The sequence below is a fragment of the Mustelus asterias genome, chromosome 9, assembly GCF_964213995.1.
Source record: "Mustelus asterias chromosome 9, sMusAst1.hap1.1, whole genome shotgun sequence".
NCBI lineage: Eukaryota > Metazoa > Chordata > Chondrichthyes > Carcharhiniformes > Triakidae > Mustelus > Mustelus asterias.
The window spans coordinates 56124576-56151409 of record NC_135809.1 but is presented as its reverse complement, the minus strand read 5'-3'; the positions used below and the strand labels follow the sequence as shown (position 1 = coordinate 56151409).

At 42.8% G+C, this 26834-nt stretch overlaps 1 long non-coding RNA gene across 1 annotated transcript in view; it reads left to right on the top strand.

Annotated features, from left to right (window-relative positions):
* Nucleotides 1-7751: 7751 nt before the first annotated feature.
* The window catches only part of LOC144499131 (uncharacterized), a 195113-nt gene continuing 176030 nt past the window's right edge, over nucleotides 7752-26834 (top strand). Inside the window, exon 1 of the long non-coding RNA XR_013498785.1 lies at nucleotides 7752-7989. This is a non-coding gene — a long non-coding RNA (uncharacterized LOC144499131). The remainder of the gene's footprint in view (nucleotides 7990-26834) is intronic.

Here is a 26834-nt window from a genome sequence, read left to right as displayed (position 1 = left end):
GCTGTAAACTTAAAAAAAACTAGGGAGCTTCCCAGAAATTCTTGGACTACAAAATTATATTTTTTGTTAAAAGCCATGTCCGCCCAGCAACATAGACTTTTGTTTCTAAGACTCCAGTTATATTGTCATTGTTTCAGTGACCCAAAAATGAGAGAATGACTCCAGATTGAGATTCCAATCAGTCTCGCGATTGCAGCAGTGTTGGGCTCCTGTTGGAGAGGCCAGCTTGTTCTATTTGGAAATGAAGGAGAGAATCTATCTCCACTTGGAGAGGCAAGGGTTGATCAGGGATGGTCAGCATGACTTTGTCAGAGGGAGGTCATGCCAAACAAATTTGATTGATTTTTTGAGGAGGCAGTTTTTTTTAATAGAAACCCTACAGTGCAGAAAGAGGCCATTCGGCCCATCGAGTCTGCACTGACCACAATCCCACCCAGGCCCTACCCCCACATATTTACCCGCTAATCCCTGTAACCTATGCATCAGGACTCTAAGGGACAATTTTTAACCTGGCCAATCAACCTAACCTGCACATCTTTGGACTGTGGGAAAAAACCGGAGCACCCAGAGGAAACCCACGCAGACACGAGGAGAATGTGCAAACTCCACACAGACAGTGACCCGAGCCGGGAATCGAACCCGGGACCCTGGAGCTGTGAAGCAGCAGTGCTAACCACTGTGCTACCGTGCTGCAGTTGATGTAGTTTTTATGGATTTCAGCAAAGCCTTTGACAAGGTCCCACATGGGAGACTTATAAAGAAGGCAAATGCACACGGGATAAGGTGGATTCAAAATTGGCTTAATGATAGGAGACAATAGGTTGCATTCGTGACTGGAAGCCAGTGTCCAATGGCATACCACAGGGATCTGTGCTGGCTCCCCTATTATTCGTCATTTATATAAACAATATAGATGACTATGTGGCGGGTAGGATTAGTAAGTTTATGATGACACGAAGATTGGCCGGGTGGCTAACAGTGAATTTGAGTGTCTTGGGCTAGAGGAAGATTTAGATGTAATGGTCAGATGGGCAGATAAGTGGCAGGAGGAAACTAACCCTGACATGTTTGAGGTGATGCACTTTGGAAGGAATAATTTGACAATAGTGTCAATGAATGGCATGACACTAGGAAACTCTGAGGAACAAAGGGACCTTGTAATGTTTGTCCATAGATCTCTGAAGGTGGAAAGGCATGTTAGTGGGGTGGTGAAAAATGGGACACTTGCCTTTATCAATCGAGGCATAGATTGCAAAAACAGGGAAGTCATGTTGGAGTTGTATAGAACTTTGGTGAGACCACAGGTAGAGTACTGTATGTAGTTCTGGTCACCTGATTATAGGAAGGATGTGATTGCTCTGGAGGGGATGCAGAGGAGATTCACCAGGATGCAGCCCAGGATGGAACATTTAAGTTATGAAGAGAGGTTGGATAGACGTGGTTTGTTTATGTTGGAGTTGAGAAGACTGAGGGATGACCTGATTGAGATGTACAAGATTAGGAGGGGCATGGACTGAGTGGATAGGGAGCAGCTGTTTCTCTTAGTTGAAGGGACATAGGCTCATGGTGAGGGGCAGGAGGTTGAGAGGGCATGTGAGGAAAAATGTTTTTACTAGAGGGTAGAGATGGTCTGGAATGCACTGCCTGGGAGGGTGGTGGAGGCGAGTTGCCTCACATCCTTCAAAAAGTACCTGGAGGAGCACTTACCATAATATTGAAGGCTATGGGCCAAGTGCTGGTAGATGGGATTAGGTAAGTAGGTCAGGTGTATCTCACGTGTCAGTGCAGACTCGATGGGCTGAAAGGCCTCTTCTCACTGTGTGATTCTGTGATGCAATGTGCAGTATAATTCCACAGTGGTGTCAAACTGGGTTTAAGCTGTGCTCAAGCCTGTCCTCCTAGGCATTTTATAAACTGAAGCTAAGGGAGGTTTACTCTTGATGTTTTTGAGAAATTGGTAACTCCCACTGGCATTCTGAAAATCTTTGATACTCTCTGCAGGGGCAGAATTCTCTCGAACACAACTATCTGGTATGAAAGCAGATCTATTCTATACATGGACTAAATGGACTTAATCATTTTTTGCATCAACAACAACTTGCCTTTATATAAGAATAGAAGAAATAGGAATTGGAGTAGGCCATAAGGCCATTGAGTCTGCTCTGTCGTTTAATAAGATAGTAGCCAAATTTCTACATAAAATCCACTTTCTAACCTTTCTAACTTTATTCCCATTTTCTTTGATCCCTTAGTACAAACAAAAGCTATCGATATCAGTCTTAAATATACATACTTATCGAATGAACATCCACAACCCTCTAGGGAAGGGTAAGTCCAAAGATTCTCAACCCTCTGACTAAAGGAATATTTCCCAATCTCAGTCTTGAATAATTGATCCCTTACCCTGAGTCTCTGACAACCTAGTTCTAGACTCCTCGGCCTGGGGAAACAGCTACCCAGTCAAACCCTCTCTGAATTAGATATGTTTCAATATCACTAATGTGCCAATGTAACCCCACTATTTAAAAAGGGAGGTAGAGAGAAAACAGGGAATTATAGATCAGTCAGCCTGATGTCGGTAGGGGGAAATTTCTAGAGTAATTGTAAAAGATTTTATAGCAGAGCCTTGGTAAGCAGTGGTAATTGGACAGATTCAGCATGGAATAATAAAAAGGAAATCATGCTTGATAGATTGACTGGAATTCAAGGATGTAACTAGTAGAGTTGACGAGGGTGAACTAGTGGATGTGGTTTACTTGGACTTTCAAAAGGCTTTCGACAAAGTCCCGCATAAGAGATTAGCGTATAGAATTACAGCATATGGGATTGGGGGTAGTGTATTGAGATGGAAAGGAAACTGGTTGGCAGACAGGGAGCAAAGAGTTTGAACAAACGAGTCTTTTTCCGAATGGCTAGCAGTGACTAGCGGGGTGCCGCAGAGATCAGTGCTGAGAGCCCAGCTATTCAGAACATATATTAATGATTTAGATGAGGGAACTAAATGTAATATCTTCAAATTTGTGGATGACACAAAGCTGGTGGGAGGGTGAGCTGTGAGGAGTATGTAGAGATGCTTCAGTGTGATTTGGACAAGCTGAGTGAGTGGGCAAATGCATGGCAGATGCAGTATAGTATGGATAAATGTGAAGTTATCCACTTTGATAGCAAAAACAGGAAGACAGATTACTGTCTGAACGGCCATAAATTGAGAGATGGAAATGTGCAGAGAGACCTCATACACCAGTCGCTGAAGGTAAGCACACAGGTGCAGCAGGCAGTAAAGTAGGCATATTATATGTTGGCCTTCATAGCAAAAAGATTTGAGTACAGGAGCAGGGATATCTTGCTGCAATTATACAGGGCCTTGATGAGGCCACAGCTGGAATATTGTATGCAGTTTTGGTCTCCTTATCTGACGAAGGATGTTCTTGCTATAGAGGGAGTGCAGTGAAGGTTTGCCAGACTGATTCCTGGGATGGCAGGACTGACATATGAGGAGAGATTGAGTCAGTAAGGATTTTATTTGTTGGATTTAGAAGACTGAGGGGGGATCTCATAGAAACCTATAAAATTCTAACAGAACTAGATTGGTAGTTGCAGGAAGGATGTTCCTGATGGTGGAGATATCTAGAACTAGGGGTCATAGTCTAAGGATATGGGGTAAACCTTTTAGGACTGAGATGAGGAGAAAACTCTTCACCCATAGGGTGGTAAGCCTGTAGAATTTGCTACCACAAAAAGCAATTGAGGCCAAAACATTGTATGTTTTAAAGAAAGAATTAACTATAGGTCTTGGGGCAGGGAGATCAAAGGCATCTCGGGGGAAGGTGGGATCAGGCTATTAAGTTGGATGATCAGTCATGATCAAAATAAATGGTGGAGCAAGTTTCAAGGGCCAAATAGCCTACTTCTGCTCCTATTTTCTATGTTTCTATCACCTTTAATTCCTCTAAACTACAGAGAATATGGGACTATTCTACTTACTATCTCCTATTAGAATAGTCCTCTCAAGCCAGAAATAAATTTAATGATTTTTTGTTACAGCCTGCTCTGAGGCAAATATATTTTCATTTAGGTAAAGAGACTATAATTGCACACACTATTCCAAATATAATCTCATCAAAGCCCTAGATAATTGAAGCACAACTTCCTTACTCATGTATTTCAATTCCATTGCAATAATGGTTAACATACCCCTTGCCTTTCTAATTGCTTGCCTTACTTTTTGTGTCTAAATCTCTGAACACCAACAATTATGACCTGCTCACCTTTTAAAAAATATTTTGCTTTTCCACTCTCCTTATCAAAATGGATAATTCCACACTACAAATTATTCTCCATCTGCCATCTCCTTGCTTAATTACTTATATCTTTGCAGCCTCTTTGTGTCCTCCTCACAGCTTACTTTCCCACCTAACGTTGTGTCATCCTGAATACATTACTCTTGAAACCCTTATCTAAATCATTGATGCAGATTTTAAATAGCTGAAGCCTAAGCACTGATCCTTGCAGCATTCCACTGGTTACATTCTGCTCTCCTGAAAATGACACATTTATTCCTACTCTCTCTTTCCCATTCCTAAACCAGTTCTCCGTCCATACTACCAAATTACATCCAATCCAATGAGCACTAAATATGTGTAAAAACATCTAGTGTTGTACTTTATTGAATGCCTTCTAAAAATCCAAATATACTACGTCCACTGGTTTACCTTATCTACCCTGTCAGTTACATCCTCAGTAAGAAGTTTAAAACACCAGGTTAACCTGTTGGACTTTAACCTGGTGTTATTAAACTTCTTACTGTGTTTACCCCAGTCCAACGCCGGCATCTCCACATCAGTTACATCCTCAAGCAGCTCTAATAGATTTGTTTAACATGATTTCCCTTTCATAAAAGCAGACCTTCTCTTCCTAATCACATTGTGATTTTCCCGAGTGCCCTGTTACTACATACTTAATAACAGACCCCAGCATTTTCTCTACTACTTACATCAGGCCAACTGCTCTATTATGTTATCCTTCTAGTTTCTTGAATAACAAGGCTACATTTGTAACCTTCCAATCTGTGGGGACGGTTCTAGAATCTAGGGAATACTGCCAATGCATTCATTATCTCTGCAGCCACTGGTCTTAAAACCTAGAACGTAGGACAGCAGGTCCAAAAGCTTTTATGTGCTTCCAGATATCTCCTTCACTAATCTTAATTACTTCAAGTTCCCCACTCCCATTAGACATTAGAAGGAGGCCATTCCACCCATGGTTCTGGCTCTTTGTAAAGTGGCACAGTGGTTAGCACTGCTGCCTCACAGCGCCAGGGATCCTGGTTCGATTCCCGGCTTGGGTCACTGTCTGTGCGGAGTCTGCACATCTCCCTGTGTCTGTTTGGGTTTCTTCCAGGTAATCTGGCTTCCTCCTGGAGTCCGAAAGACGTGCTGGTTAGGTGCATTGGCCAAGCTAAATTTTCCCTCCATGTACCCGAACAGGTGCTGGAGTGTGGCAACTAGGGGATTTTCACATTAACTTCATTGCAGTGTTAATGTAAGCCTACTTATGACACTAATAAATAAACAAAACAAACATTTCACTCCCCACACTTAGATTTTTTTGGTGTCTTCCTCTGTGACAAGAAACGCAAAATATTTATTTAATATCTTTGCCATTTCTGATACTCACCATTAGAATTTCCCCTCTCTCACACTAATAATGAATACTTTCACTAATCTCTTCCTGCTTACATACTTGCAAAAGCTCTTACAATCTGGTTTATATTTCTTGCTACTTTACTTTCAAATTCTGTGCTCTCTTTATCACTTGGTAATTTTTTTTAAACTTCCTAAATCCTTGATTTACACTTTTTTCAACAACATTGTAGGCCTTTTCTTTCAATCTAATACTATCTGTAAATTCCCTCATCAGCCCTGACCCTACCAATTTCCAATGAGAACTATATTATTCGTCAAGGGGAAGTATATTCATGAGACTGTATGCATATAATGTCTTCAGAGCATCAAAAGGAACATGATTGGATTACAATTGACACCCAGAGGTTCAGATAGATAGATGTACAAACAAGTGATGAAATGTTTATTCAAAGAGGTTGATTTTAAGGAATGTCTTAAAGGAGGAGATATGGAATGGTTGAGGGAGGGAATTCTACATCTTGAGACCAAGGCAGCAGAAGGCACAACAGCCAAAGGTGGAGTGAAAGGTGTTGAAATTTACAAGAACTCAAATTGCTATAATTTACCCCCCAGGGCTCATCATCACCATCATCAGGGTGGCACGGTTGTTAGCACTGCTGCGTTCCAGTGCCAGGGAACTGGGTTTGATTCTGGCATTGGGTGACAGTGTTGAGTTTGCATGTTCTTCCTGTGTCTGCGTGCATTTGCTCTGGTTTTCTCCCACAGTCCAAAGGTGTACAGTTCTGGTCACCCTATTATAGAAAGGATATTGTTAGACTAGAAAGATTGCAGAAAAGATTTACTAGGATGCTACCGGGACTTGATGGTTTAAGTTATAAGGAGAGGCGGGATATACTGGGACTTTTCTCCCTGGAGCGTAGGAGACTTATCGGTAGGGGTGATCTTATCGAGGTCTATAAAATAATGAGAGGCATAGATTAGTTAGATAGTCAACATCTTTTCCCAAAGGTTGGGGAGTCTAAAACTAGAAGACATGGGTTTAAGGGGAGTGATATAAAAGGGTCTAGAGGGGCAATTTTTTCACACAGAGGGTGGTGAGTGTCTGGAACGAGCTGCCAGAGGCAGTCGTAGAGGCGGGTACAATTTTGTCTTTTAAAAAGCATTTAGACAGTTACATGGGTAAGATGAATATAGAGGGATATGGGCCAAATGTGGGCAATTGGGACTAGCTTAGTCATTTAAAAAAAAGTGCAGCAAGGACAAGTTGGGCCAAAGGGCCTTTTTCCATGCTGTAAGCCTCTATGACTCTGACTCTATGTGCAGGGTAGGTGGATTGGCCATGTTAACTTGCCCATTTGTGTCCAAATATGTGTGGATTTGGTGAATTAGCTGTGGTAAATGTGTGGGGTTATGGGGATGGGTTATGGGGCTGGGTGGGATGTTCTTGCGGAGAGTTGGTGCAGACTTGATGGGTCGAATGGCCTCTTTGTGTACTGTAGGGGTTCTACAGTACCACCTGTAAAACCTACCCATTTTCCCATTGGAAAAGAACTAGTGGGAAGCGAGAATGCGTTTATTTTTCAGGCAGTGAGTTCAGATTTGTGTCTGAAAAGCGGGAGGGAGCAAATTCAATGGCAACTTTCCATAGAGAATTAGGGACAGAAATAAAAAAAGGGGACGGGAAGAGAAATACAGGGATGTGGGAAAGGAGCAGGGGAGAAAGATTATTTTTTTTAATAAAGAGCCGACACAGACATGGCGGGCCGAATGGTCTCCTTCCCTCGTGTAAGAGGGAGTGAATGTTAAGATTTCCTGCACTGCCATATCTGATTTAAGATGTATTTTTTGTCTATGATTGGGAGAATGATCCTATTTCCCAGCTCCCTTCCAGTGTTGGTTATGCGGTGAAAGGTGGGTGCATGTTGTGGGTGGGGGAATAGAGAGGCAGCTTGCTAGCGGCTGCCAGCTCCTTGAGCAGACAGCAGCCGCTGGTGTCGCTGCGGTCTGACTGCGAGCGGCGCAGGTTACGATGCAGTGGAGGAGCCGGCGACTGTGAGCGGAGGCTGCTTTATTACTGAAGGTACATCCAGCGCTGGTGTCGCAGCGCTGACTGGGGCTGGAGTTGCAGGCAGCGGCATCCAGAAGCTTTCAGTCTCTTAAGCCTTTTAGCACAACATTTTTTTTTTATTTTTGTGCTGCAGCTCGCCTCTTTATTTGTAAACCCTCTCCCCCTCTCTCGTATCTCCTTTTCCGTTTAGAAATTGATGGTCAGAATTCCTTCCAACACCTTCTCTCCTCCCACTCCCCAGGAAAACAGCCGCTGGTTCAACCACCCACACATCTGGTAAGTGTTTATTACATTCAGCTCAGTTTTATCTTTAAAAGTAAAAGATGTTTGCATTTCGCGAATGCCCTTGTTTATTTTTCTTTGGTGTTAAATGTGGTGGGGTGGAAATTGAAGGTGATATTGCTGTTTGCTGCAGACAACTGTGCGAAAGGGGCGAGATATTCGCAGCTCCCCCCCCCGCAACCGGTGATATTAGCACCTTGCGATGGCAATCTCAGGGAGGGAGAGAATGAAATAGATTTGCCCTCATCCTTTCGCTAGAAATGCGACATTTTTGTGCGAATTCGGCCCCAAGGGGGGTGCAAGAGGAGGGTTGCTGACATATTTCTGACTGCAAACGGTTAGAGGTGCTTTAACACACAGAGAGACATAGCGTCGCAGTCTTTAATCATAACACTCCGGTTAATCCCCCCTGCTTTTATTTCACTTCAGCCTCGGGTGGAAATAAATCAATTTATTTATCAATCATTTATTTATTTTATTTTAACAAACGACCTCCTTGGGTTATGGGTTGGAGGTATCAGAATTCTCTGACACCACCCCCCCCCCCCCCCCCAATTTGTACACAGAGGTGTGGGCGAATCAGTGCAGGAAGCGCTTCTCTCCAATGTGTCATTCGGTTAAAGTGCGGTGAAAACCCAGTGTCAGGTGGCAACACATGGGACAGCTGTGGTAGGCACCGGGGAATAACAGGTTTCTCTTTGCCCCCTCGAGTGAAATGGAGAGCAGGCACTGTGTATAAGCTGCATTTGTCTATGGATTGTACATTTCAGCGTCAATTTCAAACTCCACCCACCAAAATCAAAACCGCCTCAAGGGGCAGCGACCTGTTTCTCCCACCACTCTCATCTCGGCTAGTGAGATTGTCCCCTCAGGATTTACAAAGGTTGATGACTAGTAATCAAATCTTTCATTGATGCATTTTAAAGCATCTCTGCATGAAGAAACATTACAATTGCTCATTCTGTGGTTTTCTTTAAACTCCCCCTCCTTAATCAGGGCCACCAGTTTATTCCCCCAGATCCTGCTCATAAAATGGGCTGATTCCACCATGGTCAATCAGTAGCCCCTTCCTTATTAATGGGGCCAGTGCTGAAACCTTGGCCTTGGGAAGGCCGTGTATTACAATATGGAATTTGGCTGCAAGTTGAGCTGTGTTCCTTTTGCATCAGGGCACTCTGTAACAGGCAGGAGGTTCTAGAGGATGTGTGTGTGTGTGGAGTGATCAGTTGCAATCTTCTGACACAGAGCAGAATTACTGTGCTCCAGTGTGTAGCCAGATTGTAAAGTATGTTCTTCACTGTACAGGCCGATCCCAGCAATTCTTCACCCCACCGTGCAATGTATCCCTGGTAAAAGTGCCTTTGCTCGTATGCATTTTCTGTGTTATATATTAACGATATTTTTGATGCATGATTGTTGACTTGTTTAAAACATTTTTTTAAAGTCAGTTAATGGTATTTCTGTGGTTGTGGAACAGAAGAATTTGTTCTCTTGGCCTTGATGCATTTTGTGCACTTCCCAATTTCTTTAGCCTGTTCATATTGAATTGTTAGATCTTAGCAGGGCACCTAGGGGAACAGGAAAGTTTGAGAAAGGTCCTTGTCTTTAGTAGCATGATTTGTGCACTGAATGCCTTGACGTTTTGTTCTGTACACACTGGTCTTGGCCAGAGTTGAGCAACTGGAATGTGCATGGCAACACAGCTTTCAGTAACTTGCAGAGTTTTGTAATCAATCATAAAATAATACAGCACAGAAAGAGACTATTCAGCCTGTGCCCCCATTGCCTCTTTGAAAGAACCATCCCTTTACTCCATTGCCTTGCACTTGTCCCTGCAACCTTGCACATATCTGCTTCTCCAATGTTCTTTTGAGAGTTCTGGGTAAATCTGCTTCCAACAGTCCTTCAGGCAGCCCATTCCAGATCATCATAACTGTGCAACAGGTTTCCCATATGGATAGAATCATAGAACCCCTACAATGCAGATAGGCTTTGTACTTTGTACTTGAATCAAATAATAGGAGGATCTGAAGGCACAATTCATGGGACAGAATGTACATTGTACTGCACATTTTTTTGAGGATGTATCCTGTTTTGGGAGTCCCTTGTCTGCCAGAGATCTGAAGCAATTATCAGTTGCGGGCCTGTTAACGACCCAGCATCTGATGCAAGTGGTATTGGTAACAATCTGGGAATGGGCTGCCTGTTTTAAAAAATACGCTAGATCACTGGCTTCAAAAGATAATGTCAAAATTTTGCTTTTTTTGTTGTTTATTCATGTTTGCGGAACATGACATGTTGCAAGTCTGAAATTTGAAGCAATTTCTTTTCTCTATGGTGTAGATGCTGTTAAATTCCGTAGGGTGCTACAGTCATGAAGAAAAGTTTCAATAAAGCTGAGAAATGGGGGGAACTTGACCAAGGTCTTCAAGGTCATGAAGCATTTTGATAAGAGCAAACTTAAATAAAATCGTTTCCATTGGTTGTTTATCTTAGAGGGCACAAATGTAAGGTTGGCCACAAAAAATAAGTAATTTGAAAATTACAGCTTCTGTGCACCAAGGAGGGCAAGAAAGTGGAATTCTATTTCACAAGCCATTGTTGAATCAAATAATTAGACTTGCTTCAAAGAGAAGGACATGGGGAGATTTGGATTGTTTGGAATTAGACCTCCAGATATAAATGGAGAAAACTACTGACTTTAACCTGAAGACTATTTCTATGGGGCAATATTGGAGGATTCCTGAATTGCAAACATGCCATCCCAAATCATCTCCCTCCTCCTGGCATTCTCACCTGAGTTGTTCCAATCACAACTTGTTGCATTGTATCCTATTCAACTCACTCTCTCTCATGCAACTATTATTGACCATCTTTGATCTCATGGTTAAATTTCATTTTCAATGGATCACTGGTTTCAGAAAAAGTACTTTAGCAAACCGTATTTATTTCGTTCTGTAATGGAAAATAGCTATGTTTTCCATTCCAATGAGAAGGATGTCATGTTGAAGTGTCAGGTAACCATTTTGTGATGTTGCATTGTATATTTTGTGGAGATTTGTTTCATTGGGAAATGAAAGTGAAACCTAAAATTCCCCTGGTATGGGGTGTCACCAGCACTGAGGTTGCAGAAGGGGCGTTGTGGTAAATTGCAAGATAATCTTTAAAAGTCTGATGATTGCAGGAGGAAGGTGAGACCGAGGATGGTCATGTGTCCTGATAGAGCAGTAGTTGACTAGGATACAGTACAACAAGTTTACCCCAATGCATCTTAATCCCAAGCCTCTGCTCACTCCCCAAATTGTTCCACATTCCTCTCTTTCAAACAATAACCTAGTTCCTTGCTTGAGCAATGGCCTGTGACATAATTCCATTTCTAGCTGCCTCAGTGTAAAGAGACTGTACTTTTTATATTTCGTCTTTTTTGGGCACCTTCCATTTATGCCCTAATTATTTAACCAACAACCAGGAAAACAATTTTATTGCAATTTACCCTGCCAATACCCTTCATAATCTTGAAGATCTCAGATAAGTTCCCATGTACTCTTCTCAGCTTTAGTGAAATAATTGAATCCCTACAGTGCAGAAGGAGGCCATTCAGCCCATTGAGCCTGCATTGACGACAATTCCACCCAGGCCCTATCCCCGTAACCCTATGTATTTACCCTGCTAATCCCTTTGACACTCGGGCAATTTAGCGTGGTCAGTCAACTTAATCCGTACATCTTTGGACTGTGGGAGGAAACCAGAGCTCCCGGAGGAAACCCAGGCTCCACACAGTCACCCAAGGCTGCAATCAAACCTGGGTCCCTGGCACTATGAGCAGTGTTAACGACTGTGCCACTTTGCCATCTTGTAACTGTAACACCTTTGTGGAATCTATGCAGCATTTTGCATTGCTTTATGCTTTTACCATAACTGGGAGCCCAAAACTGTGCACACAAAACAACAGGAGGAATATTCACAAGAACACACACCGCTAAGTAAATCAAACATGCAGACTGAAAATCATGCAAACATGCAAAGCAGCATGAACAGCAAAAATATTAATATTTGCAATGCAAAAATTGCTCTTGTGTGTAATTGATAGGGTTGAAGTTAATTTATATTATCTGTAGACACATGCAGATTCCCATTGTGTGTTTGTAATTCAAATTTGCATAGATTGGAATTCAAATGTGTGAACATCTGCACAGTTCTGGCATTTCTTGTATATTCGCAGACTTAATTAATGATTAATTGAAAATGTATTATTCTTCAGCATTTTCATCAGAGTGTTTATTCCGTAAAGATAACAAACCCCCAATTGTAACTAAACTATGTTAACAAAACCATATTTTGGCAGTTTCTGTCTTGCATTTTCCTTTGTATTGCACTGGAATTTATTCCATATGCATTAACTTATTTTTTAGGAAGGACAGTTCCATTAGAGGATTATTTGAGATCACATTGATCAATTCCCCCCAAAGGATCTCAAAATGTCAAGGAGTTGCTGATTGACGTTTTGCATTTTGTCACGGTGTAATCTTAAATCATGTTCACAACTTTCTTATACAAGACAGTGTACAAGCCAAAGTGAAAGTGGGACAGAACCTGTGGTATTGTGTAAGAAGGTGCTCTGCAATGCTTAACAATGTGTGACTGCTGCATGTGTCATTGACAGTAGTGTGTGATTTCTTTAAAATATGAAATTAAAACTAAAGATTGAAGCTGGTGTTTGATACTGAAAGTGTGAGTTGTGAAATTGTTTAGACTCCAAGCTTGCATCCCAGGGTGAAAGTTTCCTTTACTTTTAAGAGTTCTGTGTGGAGGAAAAAAACAGCCATCATCGTTTCCTGCCCTGATGGGCATGGACTCACAGCATAAAACTCCCTGTAAGGTGGCAAGTCTTGTTCAGAGAGGTGATGGAATGGCTCGTGTGAGTATGGGAAAATGTTACCCCGGTGGAGTTAAGGATTATCGTTCTCTTGAAGGATGGACTGAAGAGAGTTACTGAGGGGCAGAGCAATGGGACCTTTTGTGCTGCATCGAATCTGTGGTGCACCAGACAGGCAAAGTGCAAGAGCTGACCAAGTTTGAACTGGTTCAGAACCCATTCAGTTAACAAGAGAGTTAAAATTGGATCAGTGTGTCGGAAAAGCAAAATGATCCAATTGCCCAGCACTGGCATCCTTAATGAGCACAGGATTAAGAGAGATTTTTTTGAAGCATTTGTTACAATGATTGGTCCTAATATCTACATCTGGATCTTGTGACTGGGAAGAAATGTGCTTTCCTGACAGCACTGCTCTGATTTCAGGAAGGTTCCCCCTTCCCTGTTCACTTGCCAGCAAACCCTGCTGAAAGTTGGAGTTGCAATTTTAAGCTGCCAGGTGTGTGTCGAATTGAGTCTCAGCTGTGATGTTCTCAGCCAAGAGGCCTGCTGACCTATGCTGTCGAAGATGACACATAACTAGTGGCTCTTAGCCAGTCGATGCTTTCACCAATGGAAGGAACCAGAATAAGAAAGACCAAAAAATATACATTTCTTTAATTTTGTGCAAAAATGATTTAACATTTTGACCAGCTGGCCAAAGAATTCAAATGAATTGCTTAAATTAGGCTTGGGTTAATTCCAACACTTCAGATTGTGCGCTTTAGCTTGATAAGGCTGCTAGTGGAATCATGAATAATGAAATTCTATCACATGCAATCTGCCAAATAAAAATAAGCCCAGACGATGCACGATTACCTGCACCAGCTAGAGGAGCAAGTTCCAGTGTCACTTTCAGCCCAGTGGTTCAGTGCACAAAAAGGAGCTTGTCATTTATGTCTGCCACAATGGCTCACTGGGTGGGGCCGGGGAGGTGCCCAGTCTCATTTGCATAATAACGCCAAGTTTGGATTATGTTCTGAGTAGTGACATTTCTTGCAATTGGTTTAGGGCTCTTTCACTTTGGTGGTGCAGCTTTTGTAAAATCTCTGCCCTAATGGGAAAACAAATTGGGCCTTCAACTGCAGAGAGAAAGAAAAGGATTTGCATTTATTCAGTGCTTTTGGTGACCTCTATACACCCTCCAGCCACTTTACAAAGCCAATGACCAAACCTTTGACACTTACATAGCGAGATGCAGCAACCGATTTGCAGACAGCAGGTTTTGACAACGGCAATGAAGTAATGATCAGATAATCAATTTTACTTATGTTGGTTAAGGGATAGATATTGAATAAGATACCAGAAGGGTTCCTGAAATAATGCTGCAGGATTGTACATCGCCTGAGAGAAGATGGGGCCTTGGCTTAATGTCTCATTCGAAATACTGCTCCTCTGACAGTGAAACGCTCCCTCAGTACTGCACTGGAATGTCAGCTCAGATTTTAACTCGTGGGACTTGCAACCTTAACCTTCTGATTCAGCCTCCCACTGAGCTGAGGCTGAGGACACAGCCAGCTATAATGCTGGTGGGTCACGCAGAAGGTAGACATGTGTTTCATCCCACCTTCAGCCTGATGCCAACCCCTCCCCAGCCTCTGCACTGCCCAGACACTAAACAATTTGAGCAATGACTGCAGTAAGCTCGCCTCTCTCCAGCTAAATCAGGAGAAATTGTCTGGCTTGGCAAGCTGGTTTTGCAATTAAAATGGCCACATTGACACCCCTTTTAAAATGCTGAGTGAAATCTGATTGTGAGCAAAGTGGTGAGGCCATTTATCAATAGTGAATTGCAAGTTATTATTTTCTCGGTGGAGTGTGCCACAAGAAGCAACCGAGTGTTTCTGTGCTCAGCCTCTCGTGGCATCAACGGCAGGTTCATCAGCGAGAGACTGACTGCTCATTCATCTCCTGTTTACAGGCTATTGCTAATGCAGAATGGCTGCTGTGTTTGACTATTTAAGAACCGTTCTGGTATTCCAAAAGGAATTTATTGTGCATCAAGGGCTTTTTGTGAATTAAAATAAAAAGTTATAATAATACTTCCATTTATATAATTGTGTTCTGCAGTACAAAACCTGAGCTTTTGGATATATTTAAGATGTTACAACTCTTATCAACTGTATGAGTGAATGTGCTGCCCTGGGTTTTTCTAAATTATGGGAGCCACGTCATCCTAAATTTGATGCTGTCTGTGCTGTGCTACCTGGTTTCAGCCAGATTGAGATCACTACACCAATCTTCAGTAGCCCAGGGCTGCAGAATGGGTTACCATCAGGAAGAATTGTAATTGAGTGAGATACCAGTGTCTGTGGAACTGAGTGTCAGGAAGGTCGGAGCTTTTAAACATGTGGCGAGACTGAGAAATAAGTGCATGGAACATGTTGACATCTCCGTCCCTGTCAAATCGTTGGTGATTGTTTGCGCAACTTCACACTCTTCCCTGAAGGCGCTCGCTGTGAGGTACTGGAATGATTAACTGGCTGATTAATGGTCTGACAATCTGATGTGAACATTTCATCTGTAGCTGTAACTACCTTTTCTACCACTTGATGAGCTGGTTAGTGTTGTATACTGGGAGAGTTTCATAGATTCCTGCAATCTCATACAATGAGGGCTGGGCGTGGGCACCCTCGTCTGCACCCAATGAGGGGAGGTAAAAATGACTGCTCTTGACATCAAGGCAGCACTTGACTGAGTGTAGCATCCAGGAGCTCCAGCAAAACTGGAGTTGGTGGGAATCAGGGGGCGAACTCTCTGCTGGTTGGAGCCATACCTGGCACAAAGGAAGATGGTTGTGTTTGTTGGAGGCCAGTCCTCTCATGTCCAGGACATCACTGCAGGAGTTCCTCAGGGTAGTGTCCTAGGCCCAACCATCTTCAGCTGCTTCATCAATGACGTTCCTTCCATCATAAGGTCAATGTGGGGATGTCCGTCCCCACAAAGTTCAGCATCACTCATTTATGACTCCTCAAATACTGAAGCAGTCCATGTCCAAATGCAACAAGACTTTGACAATATCCAGCCTTGAGCTGACATGTGACAAGTAACCTTGGTGCCACACAAGTGCCAGGCAACGAGCATTGCCAGCAAGAGAGAATCTAACCTTCGCTCCTTGACATTCAGCAGCATCACCATAATTGAAATCCCCGCTATCAACATCCTGGGGGGTTACCATTGACCAGAAAGTAACTGGACTAGCCATATAAATATCGCCGTTCCTTCACAGTCGCTGAGTCAAAATCCTGAAACTCCGTCCCTGTAGGTGTACCCACACCTCATAGACTGCAGCGGTTCAAGAAGGCAGTTCACTCTCATTAGGGATGGGCAATAAATGCTGGCTGAGCCAGAGAAGCCCACATCCCGTGAATACATCTAGCTGGATGCCAACATGAAATTTGGAACTAGAGCTCCTGTTGTGCTCCTGTAACTTGGGTGGAAATCCTGTTACCAAATCAGAGTCTCTCGTGGTCATTGCTGATGTAAGAAAAATAAAATGGTGGATGGGGAAGGAATGTAGCGCAGTTTTTGTCATCATGGACGCCCTTCCTCAGAGTCCTGCATTAAGCCACTCCTGGAGTTTCCTTTACATCGCAGGCCAGCTAGTTCACTCCAGGATGAGGCCACGCCAGCAAGTGCTTCAGAAGTACAGCAGTTCAGGTAGCATCTCTGGAGAGAGCAGATAGCTAAACATTGTGTGTGCAGTCAGTCCTGACGAAATGTTGGATCTATCCATTTTCTCTCAAAAGATAGTGATGGATTGTTGGTGTGTATCTCCAGCATCTTGTCCACAATCACATTTCCAATATTCCTTTTTTTGTGTTACATTGATGGCAAGCACAGTGTGACTCCAGTCTCCTGCGTAAACCACTCGCTTTCTTTATTAATAAGTAACTGGATTGAATCGATGGAATGAGTGTTGGACAGAGTAATTTTCTTTCACAATTTTGTGTGAAGCATAACTGATAATTTTACAGGAGAATGAGATTAGAAGATTAGATAAAATCTCATGTGCCATTAATAACAAGGAGGAGAGAACACGCAAACTGATGTTGCTTTTGTGTAACCTCATTCCAATAAGTAATTTGTTCTGCCCTCAGGATAATAGAAGTGGTCAATGATTGTAATTTCTGCCTCTGTGGCTACACTGTTTGCAGACAGCACAATGCACATAATTTAATATTGATCTTCCTGGATGTTATTTATAGACCTGTTTCAGAGTGTAGCAGAGAGAGAAGAATAGACTAGTCGGAAAGCCCAGATTATGAAATAAAAGCTGAGAAGTTCTGATCACCATTGCACAGCAGAAAAGTTGAGACTCTCCAGTGCCCAGCTTGGCGCATTAGCCAAAGCCAAGATGTTGAACTGTGGATTGCATCACAATGCTGCTGTTTTCATCATCTAACACCCAAGAGTACTATCTCAGTTTTTAAACCCCCAAAGAGGATATATTGTGTTGCTGTGACTTATTTTGAATGGATTAGAATCATAGAATCCTTCAAGTGCAGAAGGAGGCCGTTTGGCCCATCGAGTCTTCACCAATTCTTTGACAGAGTATCTTACCCAGGCCCTCTCCTCTCCCCTATCCCTATAACCACACACCATTACCGTGGCTAATTCATCTAACTTACAAACTTGGGACACTAAGGGTCAATTTAGCATGGCCAAGCCACATAACCTGCACATCTTTGGACTGTGGGAAGAAACTAGAGCACCCAGAGAAACCCACGCAGACACGGGGAAAACGTGCAAATTCCACACAGTCACCCAAGGCCGGAATTGAACCCGGGTCTGGGGCGCTGTGAGGCAATTCAAAGATTTTAGAATGTTGCCTTTGGTATGTCACACAGGAGCATTGTGCTCAAATTTGACGAGCATAGATGTAGCAATTGGTCAACATATGTTATCATAGTTATAAAAACCCAGGTTAACAATACAATCAGCGCTTAGCTGAAGTCGTAATCTGTTGAGTGCTCCCTAAACATGAACTCCATTCCAAAAATATACTTTGAATGAAGTGTGTGATATGAGATGGAGTTTGAGAGAGATGTGCGGAGAAGATGGGGTGGGGTGCTGGTTGCATTTTCACACACATTTCAGTTCCTTTACACTTAAGTATCTTGCCATTTATTATGTATTCCATAGTTTTGTTAACCTTCCTCAAATGCATTATCTCTCACTGCCCTGGATTGAACTCAATCTGTCACTGTCCCGACTGCCTGACTAGCCCGTTGATATCCTTCTGTAGTCTGCAGCTTTCTTCTTCACCATCGATTATCATTCCCCAAGATTGTATAAGATTAGAGGATGGATGGCGGAGTTGGAAATGCGGGAGTCAAACAGAAAATTTCTTTGAGTTGATTTTAGCTCAACGATGAGATGGGTTTGCCCTTTGACAATAGAAACCACTGTACTGTGAATGCAGGGGAGCTCCGTCAGCAGCAGATAGAGGATGACAAGTGGACTTTTCTGCTGTGTTTCCAACCATTTTCACCACCTTGGCCAGTCTCTTCCTCTCTCTCGGGACTGAAAGCAAGGTCCTTTCCATTTGTTTATCCATGGCTGGTGGAGCAGTACTGAACAAACCCTGTGAAATGTACTCCACTGGGACATCCAGGCACATGCAGTTATGATTGATGCTCGTGTCCTTTGGTCAATTGGCTTGTTGTCTGTTTCTTGTTGCCATTTAATCATGTCTTCTCTTTTAATTGGAAGTGAAGGACTTGTTATTTTTTGCGCAGCTATCCTTTCAGCTGGGCTGTGGTGATCTGCACCATTGCCACTGTATATGTAATGTGTAGTATGTAGGCTGAAGTATGTCCTGCAGCCTGCGTACACACTTGCATTTGTAGGTGAGAGATTCCACCATCAGATATGGGTATCTCTGAATGCAATGTAACATTGCTTGATGACAAGAGGTGACGGTTCATTTAATTTGCTTCCTCCCGTCCTGGAAGTCACACAATCTGGTCTTGGCAATCAATTTCTATCAATTAGTCTACAACAGACCCAGAACTGGCCCAAGGAAAATCTCCATGGCAGAGAGTTGAAGTCATAATTTCCTCCCAAGCATCCTACACTTACTACGTCATGTCGTAAATTTAAAGAAATACTTGAAGTTATAAGGTTTCATTCAGACCCTGAGAAAATCCTTTGCCGCCACTGATGGGCTTTTTTTATTGCAGTGTAGTTTCTGTTGTAATGGAGAAAACATAGCATATAATTTGCACCCAGCAAGCTCCTACAAAGAGCAATGAGATAATGACCAGATCATCCATTTAACTGATATTGTTTCAGCAATAAATGCTACCAGGGAGAATGGCACTCTATTACAAAATGGTATTTTCTGAAAGAAATCTGTGATTTACATGTGAATGAATCATTACTAACTGCTTCCACTGTCTCGCTAGGGAACCTGTGCCACAGACTAACCACTTGCTCACTGAAATATTGTTTCCACAGATTAGTTTTGAGTTTATCCAGCTTCAACTCTACACTATCTGGTCTATACCTCGAATAATACACTGCCATTAACAATGGATACAAAACAATATTTTATCTTGAGGATCAACATTTTGGAGATGATCAGATCTGATTTGTTGTTCTGACCGTCTGTTTGTGTGGGATTTCGTGCCCATGAGGATTGAAACTATCATCTCAATTTGAAATGCTCACTTTAACATTCCATGTTTGATGGCCTTGCCTGTTAAATACTTCAGTGAGCTTATCCTGTGGGTACCAAATCAGCAAATTCTTCATTCTGTACTAGGTTAGCTGGTCATAGCCAGGGATGTTTGGTTAGGATGATCATAGCATTACATAGGATATAGAGGACAAAAATAGGCCATTCAGCCCAACTAGTCCATGCTGGTGTTTGTGCTCCACTTGAGCCTCTTCCCCTTTTTCCTCCTCTAAATGTAACATCGTAATCCCCTGTCCCCTTTTCCATCCAAGTGCTCTTCTAGCTTCCCCTTAAATATATCTGTGCTTCCTTTTCTGAAATTGCACTGACCCTCTGGCAGAATTGTCGAAGAACTGCTGATATGGTGTTTACCATTCGAGAGCTCCAGGAGAAAGACCAAGAATAGAACGTGGACCTCTACACCATGTTTGACCTGACCAAGGCCTTTGACACAGTCAACCAGGCAGGAAATGGAGGAAATCAGCTGACCTGAGAAATTCATCACAGTGGTTCGACAGTTCCATGACAGTGTGTTCATGTGTGCTTGGCTGATGATGAGTCATTCCACCCATTCCCTTGAGTTAAACAAGGCTACGTGCTGGTGCCAACTCTCTTCAGTATGTTTTTCTCCTTCGTGCCCACTGATGCCTTCCATGATGATGATCCTGGTGTTGAAATCGGATATCATACAGACGGGAAGCTGCTCAATCTGAGACCACACCAGGGAAAGACTAAGGTCTCCCAGGACACAACCCACCTTTTCCAGTTTGCCAATGACCGTGCAACAGTTGCTGGTTCAGAACTGGATGTGCATTGTAGCAGCGGCTTTCCCTTCAATGTGTGCAACAACTTCAGCACAAGACAAACTGAAATAATGTGCCAGACTGTTCCAGGAAAGCTCTATCTCAAGGCAAAGGTTTCAGTCCAAGACCAGAAACTGTCAGCAGTGGATTCACTAATCTTGGCAGCACAATCTCTCCTACTGCCTACATTGATGATGAAATATTTGCAAGAATTGCCAAAGCAAATGTAGCCTTCAGCAGACTTTGGACATCAGTCTAGGAATGAAGAGGACTAAGTCTGCCTTCCAATCTGAAAGTCTATGGAGTCATAGTCCTGTCCACTCTATTTGATGCATGTGAGACTCGGACTGTCTACCAGCATCCTGCCAAGAAGCTCAACCACTTTCATTCGAGTTTCTTTCGGAAGTTTCTGAAGGTCAGAGAGTGGAACAAAATACCAGACACTGAGGTGCTCATCTGAACTGGCGTGCCAAGCGTCCACACTATTCTGAGCTGGGCACAACTGAGTTGGGTTGGTCATATAGCCAGAATGCCTAACACTAGCTTGCCAAAATGAATCTTCCATGGAGAGTGCGAGTCGGGAGTGCACTCTCATGATGGTTAAAGGAAGTGCTACAAGGACACACTGAAGGTTTCATTTATGAGTTTTGATGTTTATTGTTGCACTTGTCACAACCAAATAAAAAATGGCGCAACCTCCATTTGTGCCCTGGTGCAAATTGGGTGCAGAGACAAAAGACAAGGAGAGGAAAACCCTAATGGTCTAATCGAGGTTCCACACAGGCTTTACATTATTTCCTGACTTCTCAGTTGTATTACTTTAGAAATAAATCTATTACTTGGTTTGCTTTTTTTAAAAATGGCCTCTTGCTATACTGGCACAACTTTTAGTGATCAACATAGTTGTTCTTCAAGATTCCTTTTGGCCTCTTACCTCACTGAGACTTGCACCTTCCAAGTAATAAGTCCCCTCCCTATTCTTCCTATAAAGATGTACTACCTCACAAAAAATGTACTACCTCAGATTTATCCATGAACTTCATATGCCAATTATTTTCCCACTCTGGAAGTTTAGTCTTCCTGTCATTTGTTGGCCATGTCACCTATTGATGTCATCTGAAAACTTAGAAATGGCATTTTTGATTCCAAAGTCCAAATAACTATTGCAATTTGTGAACAGCAGCGATCCCAGCGCTGCTCTGAACGGAACACCACTTCCCACTTTCTGCCACTCCGAATAACTTCCCTTTATTCCCACTCTCTGTTCCTGTCTTGAAGTCAGTTAGCAATCCACCTTCTCTGACCTCATTCTCTAACCAATTGGCATCAGTTTCCCCAGGACGATGGAGGCAAGCATCAGGCAGAAGTGAAGATCTTAATCACTGCAATTTCCCTGTTTGTGACTGTGTAGAGATGGCAGTGCAGGCTGCAGGCGAGAACAGTTGAGCCCAAAACGATGAGGTTCTCCAAGGTCAAATAGTTTGTTTAATGATCAATCAGATGAGTTAGCACAGGGCAGCTGCAACCACAACACAGAAGTCGGGTGAATGCAGGAAAATTAAATCCTGATATTTCTCTCATTTTGTCATTTGCAAACATTTCAACCCAACTTAACAATAACAACTTGTATTTATGTGGCAACTTGAACACAGGAAAACTCCCCACAGCAGCATAATTAAAGAGAAATTGATACTGAGCCAAAGGAAGATTGGGTGACTAAAAGATTGAATAAAAGAGGTAGGTTTTAAGGATCACCTTAAGTGAAGAAAGAGGTGGAGAGGTGTAAAGGTTTAGGCAGGGAATTGAAAGCAAAGCTGCCAATGATGAAAACTCCTTTCTCCTCCCACCTTCCCCACTTTTTTATCCATCCACAGTAGCTCCTTCCTTTCCTGAAGGCTGCACATTTTGTGCTCCAGGTCCCTGAGTCCTACAGAAGAGAATTGGGTCAACAATTTTCTCTTTGGCCGTGATTATCAGTTGCTTTTTCTTTCACTCCAGTCTCTGCTCCCAACTCATTTGCATGTAAAATCTTTCACAAACCAGCACAATAGGGCAGTAAGTAATTCATTTACAAAAAAATTAAAAGCTTTAAAAAAAAAACTTAATTTTAAGAGCCATCTCAAAGGCCTGCAAACTGGTGCCATTCACCATGGTGATTAACTCATTTGGAGTTTGGCCAATTTTGAGGACAGGACTGGCTTCCAGCGTGATGTTTTTTAAACTTGCGCAAAATTACAGTAACTCAATTTTGTGCTGGGTGTAATTTGCTTGAAACCGCTTGATCTTCTGCACTGTCTTGGCTGATTTTGGACGTAGTGGAAACTCCAGACCTTGATGTTTATCGATCTGTGTTCACTTACATTATCGCAGAGCAGAAAGTTGGCTAAGAGAGGTATTTGCGCCGCAGTATCCCAGCACACACATGTCTTGATGAGCAAGTGCTGCACTGAGCTCCTCAGTGGATTCACTGAATCTATGCAGTGTTATGAGGTACTCGAGCTACCTATCTACCTTCTCTCTAACTCCAGCCTAAATGATGGTGTCGTTGGTCGGTGGATATCTAAACTGAACTTATGCTTGACTGGGCTCAAGCTGTGTGTCGTAAAACTGCCCAGCTGCATCTTGAAACAGTGTGACTGGGTGGCATGTGGTACAGTGGTTCGCACTGCTGCCACATAGCGCCAGGGTCCCAAGTTTGATTCCTAGCTTGGGTCACTGCCTGTGTGGAGTTTGCATATTCTACCTGTGTCTGCATGGGTTTCCTCCAGATTCTCCGGTTCCCTCCCACAGTCTGAAAGATGTGTTGGTTAGGTGCTTTGGCCATGCTAAGTTCTCCCTCAGTGTGCCCGAACAGGCACCGGAGTGTGGCGACTAGGGGATTTTCACAGTAACTTCATTGCAGTGTTGTAAGTCTACTTGTGACACTAATAAATAAACTAAGCATGCTGTATGAATTGGTTTGAAAGGGCATCTACATGGGGGATTAATTCGAGGAGGTCTGGGAAGGGTTGAGTTGTGTCACCACTTCTACTCACAAGGGATGATATACATTGGTCGGGCGGGTATTAAGAATAGTGGGATTCTTGATGTTCTCAATAACCTTGGCTGGAGTGGGTGAAATACTGAGTCTGGCACTGCCCTCACTCTCTGGAAAAATTTGGGTCAGCCTTGCCTTTTTTCCCAACTCATATGTTTGATGTATTTGTTGGTCAGGTCCGATCAAGCTGAAATCAATTTGCCTGTTCCGGGGAACAGTAAGAAGTCTCACAACACCTGATTAAAGTCCAATAGGTTTATTTGGTATCACAAGCTTTTGGAGCACTGCTCCTTCATCAGGTGAGTGGCCCCCACTCATCTGATGAAGGAGCTGCACTCCGAAAACTCATGATACCAAATAAACCTGTTGGACTTGAACCTGTTGTTGTGAGACTCCTTACTGTGCCCACCATAGTCCAACGCTGGCATCTCCACATCATATCCTGGGGAAAGAAAGGAGAAATGTTTTTTTTTAGTTGTTGAAATTTTAAAATGCATTGAGAGAAAATAACACCAGTCTTGTTTTTCACAAGATGATGTAGATTAATCTGGTTGTTCTAATAGTGAAAGGACTTCCTGCGTTCTCCTTTAATTAGAAGATAATTGTTGTAGAGAGGTTTGGATAGGGCTATATTCTCTGAAGCTATTCAAGAAGAGAAACCTGGATGATTGGAAAAGTTCATAGAATCCCTGCAGTGCAGAAGGAGGCTATTCAGCCTATTGCACTGACTCTCCAACATAGTATTCCACCCAAGCCCTTTCCCATAACCCCATGTCTTTACCCTGCTATTCCCCCTAACCTACACATCTTTGTAGGGGCAATTTAGCATGGCTAATCCACCTAACCTGCACATCTTTGTAGGGGCAATTTAGCATGGCTAATCCACCTAACCTACACATCTTTGTAGGGGCAATTTAGCATGGCTAATCCACCTAACCTGCACATCTTTGGGCTGTGGGAGGAAACCGGAGCGCCTGGAGGAAACCCACGCAGACACTGGGAGAACGTGCAAACCCCAACACAGATAGTCACTCGGAATAAAAGCTGGGCCCTTGGCGCTATGAGGCAGCAGTGCTAACCACTATGCCACCGTGCTGCCCTAGTTTGAAAGATTATTTCTATTGATTGATTGATCGGTCAACAAAACTCAAGACTTTTCTCGAGCTTAATACCAGGTAGAACACTCGTTCAGCTGATGTCACCTTGTGAAGCACATCTCAAAGTGTTGTCATCTTTGAAGTGCAACCATGCCTGACACTTAGTCAATTTATGACACTTAGATCCCTAAGACAGGAAATGACACAAATCATCAGTTGGCCTGCAACGCAAGTGATGGAATTAATGTTGGGCAGCCGGGGGAGTCAGAAGAATTTGGGTTGCAAAATGTCATTAGAATGTGACTGTAATAGGCTATAGAAGCCAAGTCGATGACATTAAAAAGGTTAAGAAAATATTAAAGAGCATTGGACAGCACATGGGGTTACTGTCTGTTGTTCTGCTGTGACGCCTCCTCCGTCCTGACCTTTCTATGATCCCATGAATGAAATCTTGCCATTCCCCGGTAGCTGAGCTGCTTAAGACAAGCCTTCCAGACAAGCAAGGCCCTTGTCTAACCTCCATCCGGGGCAGCAGGAGGACGTACTGCTATTGGCCTCAGTGCCCATTGGACACTGGCTGAACGCAATCTAATGCGATGTTGGACGAAGGCATGCCTAGGTTCAGCTGCAGTGCCCCTCCATGGCCATAGTGCCTGCTGATGCATGCCAACTACAGCAACAACTTGCATTTATACAGCACCTTTAATGTAATGTACAGAGCTATCGGAAAACAAAAATGGATCCTGAGCCAGAGATGAGGAAGGATGATCACAAACTTAATTGAAGAGGAGGGCTTTGGATTTTGAAAAGGGTCTTACAGAAGTTGAAGAGGTTAGAGGAGTTTAACAAGGAAATTCGAATGTGGGGATTAAAGGAACAACTGCCATGTGGGTATTTATTGACTGAGGTAAATGAAAAAATAAAAACTGTGATGAACAGAGCACATTAAGTGTTATGGACAGGACAGGAAGATGGAATTAAGATACAGATTGGCCATTGAATTGTGAAATAGGCTTGGGGTCTTCCTGTGTTCCTTTGAAGGGTGGGGGATGTGCAGAAGGCTAAAGTTGGAGGAACATTGATTTGGAAGTAGTGGTTTGGTTGGGGTGTGGCAGGGATAGCGGGGGGGATAATGATGGAGGGTGATAGAAGGGCAAGACATTGAGGTTTTTAAACTAAGGAATGAGATAATGTTAATATTGAGGCTTTTGCACAAATGAAGGCCTGGGCACTTCAGAGGGGGAAAATGGGGTTGGTTCAGGTTACGTTTTGGCCATCAGAGTTTTGAATGAGATGGAGTTTATGGAAGGGCGAGGATTGAAGAGGCCAGGAGAAAAACGGAGCAAACCGTTTGCAAAAATTTGGCATATTTTCCAATGGGTTTCGAAGGTTTAGGGATAATCTAACTGTGATGCATAAACTTGAAGAAAAAAATTGATAAGGTCAGTACAGAGAAACTACTTCCTCTTGTGTGTGAATTCTGAATGAGACAAAATAATAAAAGTAATAGAAATCTGGAACTCCTGTCTCCCCACCTCCCAAAACCCATAAACTAGTGGTGGTGGGCAGGGGGGTGGAATATCAATAGATATTGGTTAGATAAAGATATCAAGGTATATGGAGCAAAGGTGGGCAAGATGGATTTGAGGTATAGATCAGTGATGACATATTTGAATGGGCCCGATGGGCTGAACCGTTTCCTCCTGTTCCTATTATGGAGGTGGCTCTCGGTAGTCTTTGTGATGAAGACGATTAGAGTTGGATGCCAAGCTCTGTTTTGAATATGACAGACATGCAGGAATAAAAAAAATTGGGTAGTTACAATTTGCTGGCCAGTACCATTGAAGGTGGAAGACTAGAGGGAAAAGATAATGTGGCCTTGTATTTTCTTTGGCATAGAGTTAACAGCAAATTCATCAATGATTTGTTCTGAACTAGAAATGTAATCTTTAGTTTGTCCTCAATGGATAAACCACTGATAGGGCTGTGTTTCATTCTTGTTAGAAGGCCATCTTACATCCAGCAGATGTAAAACAACCCCAGGAAAAATCTACATTTCTCTCCAGCAGGATTGAAGTAACTGTAACAGGAACATTACGGTACATTATCCTCCTTGCGCAGGCCTGTCCCCAAAGGAAAACTCCACTGTGCCATCAACTTAATCTCAAAAATCAGCTCAGACATGAAATATTTGAAGGAACCAAGATGTTTTTGGAGACACTGAGCTTCTTGTTTTGTGTGTAGCACAAGGCAAATTAACAAGCGGCGTTGTCTTCTTTCGAATTTGTTTGGATAGATTGTATTATGA